Source organism: Sinocyclocheilus grahami, unplaced genomic scaffold, assembly GCF_001515645.1.
Source record: "Sinocyclocheilus grahami isolate Dianchi unplaced genomic scaffold, SAMN03320097.WGS_v1.1 scaffold1692.1, whole genome shotgun sequence".
Lineage (NCBI taxonomy): Eukaryota > Metazoa > Chordata > Actinopteri > Cypriniformes > Cyprinidae > Sinocyclocheilus > Sinocyclocheilus grahami.
The window spans coordinates 213,199-214,083 of NW_015506871.1; the positions used below are offsets into that span (position 1 = coordinate 213,199).

General features: G+C 32.0%; 1 protein-coding gene across 3 annotated transcripts in view; it reads left to right on the forward strand.

Annotated features, from left to right (window-relative positions):
* Window positions 1–885, forward strand: part of LOC107572077 (kelch-like protein 29) — a 209,779-nt gene that overhangs the window by 158,429 nt on the left and 50,465 nt on the right. The gene's annotated exons all lie outside the window — the stretch shown is intronic.

The following is an 885-nucleotide window of genomic DNA, read 5'->3' on the forward strand; positions in this document are numbered from 1 at the left end:
CCAAAACATCACAGCGCTCGTCTGATCCCAGCTGACTCCAGATACTCCAGAGTTCTTCTTAATAAACATCTTTAAATGCTTGGTAAATACGATGCATAGTTTCCAACCTTTAAGAACGCCCTGTTTGTTTTTACTATTAAACGAGATATTTATGGAAATAAGCAGCCTCGGCAGAGGAACAAATTGCTCTCGGGCTCTGAGATTTTTCCTACTTGCTGGCCAGGACTCGGAGGCTCTTTTCAATAAAGCAAGGTTTAATTATTGTCTGAAAGGTATTACGAGCTGTGCATGGAAGTCAAGCCACTCCGCAGAACTTATTTTCTGCATGAAGGAGTTAAAGTAATTGGTAAACAAATGTCATTTTACGATGCTGAGTGAGTTTTGTTTTTATGGTGTGACAGCTTGTAAACGAACAAGGTTTTGTGATTTCACCAGATTGTAGGTTAACAACTTTAATCGTTTTGAATTGTTTATGAGATAGTAACTCACGAAAGAACGTACTTGAATGTTTTGAGCTTTAATATGTAAATATAATACATTTAATATATCATTTTTGAGCATCTTTATTCACTAGCTAACAAAGTACTGTTATTATCATACATTTTTAGACATGTACCTTGAAAATACCATGGTGGTATTTGAAGTACCGTGAATGTAAATAAACACCCTGTATAGGCAAACTAAATAGGGTACTTTTTTATTATATATACATACTATATATATATATAGCTTTTATTTATATATTTTCAGTTTCATTTAAATTTTAGTTTACGTTTTAGTTTTTTTCTTTGGTTTTGTAAAATATTTTTATATAGATTTAACAAATTTTTTATAATTTTAGTTCTTTAACACACACATACATACACACACACACACACACACACA